Here is a 6,127-nt window from a genome sequence, read left to right as displayed (position 1 = left end):
AGCTCAGATCGCAGGCCAGGGTCCAGGGCTCTGGGCTGAAAGCATCCTCTCCTCACCCAAAGGGAGGGATGACCAAGGGCTTGGCTGCCACTGAGCCATGACCTCTGACCCCAATGTGCCTTCATGTATTTCACCCTAGAAGACCCCCACCCAGGGTCTGCACACACTGAGGCATCCCGGACAACCTCCCTCTGTGGAAAAAGAAGGGACTCTGGCCCTTGATCCCGCTGCTTCTCAGCAGGAAGGCCTCTTTCTGGAGCCTCGCAGGGTGGGATCCAGATGATAAGGGGCAGGGGGCTGGCTACCGCTCTGACACTGCCCCCCAAGGGCCCTGAGCCAGGTCCTCCCTGGCTCTTCCCTCCTGGTGCTGGCCAGAGACACGCCGATGGAGTGTTTGGCTCAGGTCTCCCCAGGGCTGGGCAAGCCTGGGATGGAGCAGGCTGGTACCTGGGCTTCTGCCTGGCTGGACACCGTCCAGGCTGGCCGCCCCATGCCTGCCTGCCCGTCACCCTTCTCATCCCTCTCCCTCCTCCCAGAAGTCACTGGATTTAACTCCCGTGGGCGGTCCCAAGAGGCTCTATAAGGACCTTCTTGGAGATTGTGAAATTGGGACTCTACTGAAATAACAAAGAGCAGCTGGCCTTTAATGAGCACTTGCTACGTGCCAAGCGCCACACTGGGGCTTTTAAGTGTATTTTCTCACTAAGACCCAACTATAACTCTTCGAGGAAGGTATTACCACCCTCACTTCACAGTGGAGGAAAGCTGGGTTCAAATAGACGGCATAAATTGCTCAAGTACACGCAGCTGATGGGAGAAGAGGGTAGACTCTGAGTTCAGATCTAGAGCGGCAAGGTAAAGAATCCTCCTGCCAAGCAGGAGACAAGCCTTCAATCCCTGGAGAAGGGAATGGTGACCCACTCCAGTATTCTTGCCTGGAGAATCCCCTGGACAGAGGAGCCTGGCGGGTACAGTCCACGGGGTTGCAAAGAGCTGGGCACAACTTAACAACTAAAGCAGTTTGTCTCACAGAAACAGAAGCCAGTCATGTTGGTAACTTAGAAGGTTCCAGTAGCCATATTAAAGAGTAAAACAGAAACACAAGTAATCAATTTTAACCTTATTTAACACAACATATCCAAAATATCATCATCCCAACAGGTAATCTAGTGAAAAGTTAGTAACGGGATATTTTACATCCTTTGGTCTGTACATCCTTTACTGCACATCTCAATTTCGACTAGCACATTCCAAGCGCTAGGAGCCACGTGTGGCCAGTGGCTGCCGAAAGGCCCATTCTACAGACCCCAGAGGTCTCACTCTCAACTATTTCTATGTCCCTACGGCCTTTGCTATTTCATTTGGGCATCACGGCCTTATAACAAGCAGAGAGAGAGGCTGGAGCCTTTGTCCCTGGGAAGTCAGAGCTCTGCCCTCAGTCCCACGGCCGTGAGTGATACTAGAACCCAGATCTAACCCAACAGTCAAGGTAGGCCTACGCGGGTGGGAGGCAGGGGGTCCTTTGTGCTACAGGGGAGCCCCAGAGCCAGCAAGGGCAGCTCTCAGGCCCTGGAGATGAAGGTACAGACTGGGTCACTCTCATCCAGGCCCATCACATGAGAAGGATGGGTGGGCCATGGAGCCTGCCCCTTCTGGGCCAAAACCTTCCATCAGGGCTGACACCTTTCCTGACCATGTCCCCTGGAGACAGAAGCACCTGGGAACCCTGAACCCTTACAGGGAGCTGGTTCCAGCAGCCTGAACTTATGCCTATGTGATGGCCCTGGTGTGGCTCAGAATGTGATGGGCAGAGTCGGAGTGAGAGGGGTTCTCAGACACCGCCCTGCTGCAAGGTGAGGGCTCACTAGCTCAGAAGCCAGGGGCCACCCCCTGAACTGATGGGGCCTCAACCTCCACAAGCAGACAATAGGGCCAGTCTCTGTCTCACAGGGTGGTCGTGGGGATTCACTGAGATAAGTAAGGCGTGTTTAGTACAGAGCAGTGCCAGACACAGATAATAGCTACCATTTATTATTTATCAAGTTACAAATGGAGAAAATAATACCTAATTTGCAGGGTTGTAGTGGGGGGAAAAAAAAAGAACAATGGAATTTGTATCATTATCTTTAGGGCACAGGGCCGGGCAATTAGCAGACTCAGGAGAAATGTGGGTTTCCTTCTCTGCCTTGAGCTCCCATTACCAGAGCTCTGCTTTCTCTAAGAGGCTTGCAGCGTCCACATAACCTTGGTGAGGCCCCTTCTTCTCCTAATTCCTAACCCCTCCACTTTCTTGGGGGCTGGTGGATGGGAAGCCTACAAAGGCAGAGAAGAGCCCCCATGGAGACATGACAGGGTTCCTTGAGAAGGAAGCCCCTTTCCTCTCTCCAGGAGAATGTCTCCAGGATTGAACAGGAACCAAAGATAAGGGGGGGGGGGGGGCGGTGATCCCTGGGGAGTGAGAAATCCCAAGTATGCGGTTTAAGAAGAGGAACAGTTTAAGAAGAGGAACCAACGGACACAGGAACCGTCCCACCCTGTCCCTTTCAAATCCAAACACCCTGCAGCTCAAATCCCCCTCTGCCCTCGCTGGCTCCAACTCTGTGTGAGATGAAACCTGGGAAAAGGTTGGAGGCTGCCAGCGAATTGTGCCCACCCCGCACTGTGCCACCCGGGGTGCCTACCCGGTCTCTGCCTCTGGGATCAGCGTCAGGTGTGGCAGGAACCCACCCCCCAGCTGGGCACTTACACTCCCCTTCCTCCCCATCATTTCATCAAATCTCCCCCACAACCCTGCAGGCTGGGAGCCTCTCTCCCCATTTCACAGAGGAAGAAGCTGAGGCTTGCAGGGAACGATGCCAGCAGGGCTGGCATTCCCAGACTTCTGGCTTTAAAATGGAAGCTGCTAGTAGACAAGAAAAAGCCAATAAGTTCTATCTGGAATTCCGATTTCTGGGTGTGCTCTCTAGGCATAAGCAGGCCCAGGTGGGCTGGGCTGAGATGACCTAGGACAAAGGTCCCCCAAGGCTGTTTAGCACTCATTCATTCATGCAAAAATTAATTATTGAGTCCCTCCCTGCCCTGAGCCTGGACAGCTTGGGGGCGATAAACATAAATAAGCTACAGCTGTTGCCCTTGGGACTCTGAACGAGGTGGGGGGAGAGGTGAACAGATGATTCAGATACTGGGCGTTGGAGGGTAAGAAAAGTGGAAGGACAGGGAGCAGGCAGAGGTGAGGCAAGATGGCTCATGTTGCCTGCGGGGTAGAGGAAAGGCCACCTGGGAGCTGAGTGGTCTTGGGGAGCCGAGGGTTCCCAAGGGTTTGCTGTCACCCCCAGATTAAACAAGAGGAAATGGAAGCTCAGAGAAACTTGGCCCGAGGTGGCTCCGCGAGTGCGAATACCAGGTGCAGAGGCTCAAAGCGCATGGCACTCTGGGAGGGAATCCGGCCTTGGTGTGGCTCGGTGGGCTGGGGGTGTCCGAGAGGGGCAATGCGGGAGGGAGGCGACCAGATTGTGAAGGGCTGATTATTCAACAGTAGTGATCCCAGACTGAGCATCTAGGGATGCCAGGCTTGGCCACAGCTGCCCGTGCCCAACGGGAGGGGCAGATCCAGGCCCGGCTGCCCCCTTGGGTGAGCGTGTAATCATCACTGTGAAATGTTTATTAACCCAGAGCCTGGCCACCAATGTTCACTGAGTGCTTACTTAGTGGAGGCTCTGAGCTACTGGCTTAACAGACATCCTCACGTAACCCACCAACCCCACGAGGCCGCTGCTGTCACTCCTGAATTAAACGAGAGGAAATGGAAGCTCAGAGAAACTTGGCTCAAGGTGGCCCAGTGAGTACAGCTGAGCAGAGGTGCTGCGGCTCCTCCCTCCCTGGGGTGGATGTGGGCCGGGCTGGAAGCACCCCACTCCTTTCTCCGAGACCAGTGCTACGAGCACCCCTTTGCCTTCTGTCCTGAACTGTTGTTGACCCAGGCCGCTCTTCCCAATGAGATGTCACCTGCCACCCTCTCTGCTTGACAACTCCCCACCAAAACCTTTTCCACTTCTGAGAACTAACGGAGATGTCATGACAGCCCCCACAAATAAATTCAGATTCAAAGTAATCAATAACATGCGAACGCTGTATGTATCCCTTATACAGACCCTGCCCCTTGTCTTCTTGGGGAACAATGAACTCTTGTGTCTATTAGCTTTTTTTTTTTTGAAGACAGGGTGAGTCACCTGCATGCCCACCATACCAATTTCACAGGAATTTCCTACCAGAGGGGATTAACACTGCTGAGTGGCTACACAGAGGCTAAGGGAGATCCCAGCTCGTGGCTGGGATTCAAATGCCTGGGCGCACAAGGAGCTCAGTCCAGCACCCACTAGGGGCTCAAGCGTATTATGATTCGTAAAATCCTAGAGAAGGCAGGTGTCACTGGAATCCAGTGCTCCCATTTTATCGATGGCAGAACCAAGGCTCAGAGAAGTTCTGACTTGCTTGTTGACCCAAAATCCCAAGAGGCCTGGTGATGCTGTCCCAGGGAATGGCTGGAGGAACTGGCCGGATGAAGCATACACACGGAGGCAGGGGTCACACCCCCACCTGGGGGAAACCCCATTCTGTGGTCTCCCAGACAGCGGGAGCCAACCTCTGCTGCTTCTCAGACGGCCTGGCAGGGGAGCGCACATGGAAGGTCAAGCCTCCATCCTGGCCTCCGCGTCCCCCACCCCTAGCAGCAAAACCGGAAGGGCAGTGGGAGGAGCCGAACATGACTGCAACTTGGGGGAGGGGGGGGTGTGGGTTACTTGTGCAAGTGCTAAAGTCCATTAAAAAAAAACAAACAAAAAAAAAACGGGAATGCTAAGTAGGTGCCCTCGGCACAAAGTTCAAACTGGATTTGTCTGGGACCAGAGATCGTGAGTTCCAACTCCCTGGGGTCAACCCCCTGCCGGGGTGCTCTGACCCCACCCCCACCCTTGCCAAGGCCAGCTTGGCAGCGGCAGGAAGTGGACAACCAGTGGCCCTGGCATTCCCAGCACCCAGCTCCGGCTGGACAGGGCTCCTGGTGACCTCACTTCTACCAAACCAGTTGGTCCTCTCAGGCTCCACCTTCAAACTGAAAGGCTAAAGTGTGCCCTTTCTGTGTCACAGGAGGCTCCTACCGGTACCACGGACACCCCTGACAGCAGGTAGAGAGCTGGTGAAGCCGAAGAGACCCAGGGGAGGCCCCGGCCCTCCTCCCTCCAGTCTCACCTTAAGGCCTCCCCCACTCTCTGGGCAAGGAAGGCTCAGTACAAGTCCTTCCTGCAGCTGATCCAGACTGGGGTTATAAACACCCAGCGTGGTCAGAAAGCAACCAGCCTGCTTGCTGTCCAGGGCCTGGAGTGGGACAGCCGGTGCCAGGCAAGACCACCTGCCCGTGGTGACCTCCTGGCTGCTGTCCCGCCCCCCCCCCCCACAGCCAGCCACTTCTCCAAGGTCTTCCCTCCTGCTCCCAGATACGAGCTAGCTTACTCCTCACATTCCTGAGAATCATAAATCCTCCTGGGGGCAGAGCTGCCACCACCCCAGGACCAGACGCCCCTGCACCTCCTCCCTCAGCCCCGCCCCCACACATCTCCGGCAGATGGTGGAGCTTCTTTCTTAGAAGTCACGCTGGACTTCAGGAGGATGAAGTCCACCAGGCTGAAGTTAATGATACACAGGCCAGCGGGCTGTGGGGAAGGGGGGAAAGGGCCCCCTCCCCTCCCCTCTCCTCCCACCGCCGCAGCTCCACACAGAAAGAGGGTGGTTATTCCTCCGGCTTTTCGAAGTCCGGCCGCTTCATTTGCCACCCCCAGGGGCCTGTGGAGGGAGCTGGCCACTCGGAGGAGGCGTGGAATTAGGGGTCCCAAAGGATCGGAGCAGACAGCCACCAACAGAGTGGAGGAAAGGGAGACTGGGCTTCCTTGAGCCGCCCTCCTTCACCCTCACTCCCTAAGGCGCTCAGGGTCCCAGCCCAGCCTGGGGATGGGACGTAGGGGTCGTGGGACGCAGCCTCAAGCCTGTAACTGCCAGTTGGCCCAGTAGGCGGGCGGAAGCAGTCTCGCCTCCGAAGATCGAGTTTCAGAAAGACAAGGCGGGGAGCAGGGCT

General features: G+C 55.7%; 1 protein-coding gene across 1 annotated transcript in view; it reads right to left on the bottom strand.

Moving 5' to 3' along the window:
- The window catches only part of SLC9A3R1 (solute carrier family 9, subfamily A (NHE3, cation proton antiporter 3), member 3 regulator 1), a 17,297-nt gene that overhangs the window by 10,356 nt on the left and 814 nt on the right, over nt 1–6,127 (bottom strand). The window lies entirely within an intron of this gene.

Source organism: Bison bison, unplaced genomic scaffold (assembly GCF_000754665.1).
Source record: "Bison bison bison isolate TAMUID 2011002044 unplaced genomic scaffold, Bison_UMD1.0 scf7180017864371, whole genome shotgun sequence".
Classification (NCBI taxonomy): domain Eukaryota; kingdom Metazoa; phylum Chordata; class Mammalia; order Artiodactyla; family Bovidae; genus Bison; species Bison bison.
Note: the sequence above shows the minus strand (reverse complement) of the source record. Positions and strands in the feature narration are given on the sequence as shown.